This window comes from Sinocyclocheilus grahami, unplaced genomic scaffold (assembly GCF_001515645.1).
Source record: "Sinocyclocheilus grahami isolate Dianchi unplaced genomic scaffold, SAMN03320097.WGS_v1.1 scaffold151.1, whole genome shotgun sequence".
In the NCBI taxonomy this organism is placed as follows: domain Eukaryota; kingdom Metazoa; phylum Chordata; class Actinopteri; order Cypriniformes; family Cyprinidae; genus Sinocyclocheilus; species Sinocyclocheilus grahami.
The window spans coordinates 840,246-840,499 of NW_015505330.1; the positions used below are offsets into that span (position 1 = coordinate 840,246).

At 47.6% G+C, this 254-nt stretch overlaps 1 protein-coding gene across 1 annotated transcript in view; it reads left to right on the forward strand.

Annotated features, from left to right (window-relative positions):
- The window catches only part of mical3b (microtubule associated monooxygenase, calponin and LIM domain containing 3b), a 33,209-nt gene that overhangs the window by 9,431 nt on the left and 23,524 nt on the right, over positions 1-254 (forward strand). The gene's annotated exons all lie outside the window — the stretch shown is intronic.

Consider the following 254-nt stretch of genomic DNA (forward strand, 5'->3'; position numbering starts at 1 on the left):
CACTCGCTCTCTCACTCTCTCTCTCTCTCTCTCTCTCTCTCTCTCTCTCTCTCTCTCTCATGTTTTGTACCGTTGATCGTCGTTGTCATCCTTAATAAATAAAACATGCATTCATGCTTGGGTGTCGGCTGTGAATGGAGAGAAATCCCCCACCACTAACTGCAAACTGGCATTCAGATCTGCCTCCATTTTGTTAACAACGCCCCAACTTCCAATGATCCAATCAATTCCCGAAGGATGAAGGTCCCGCCCCC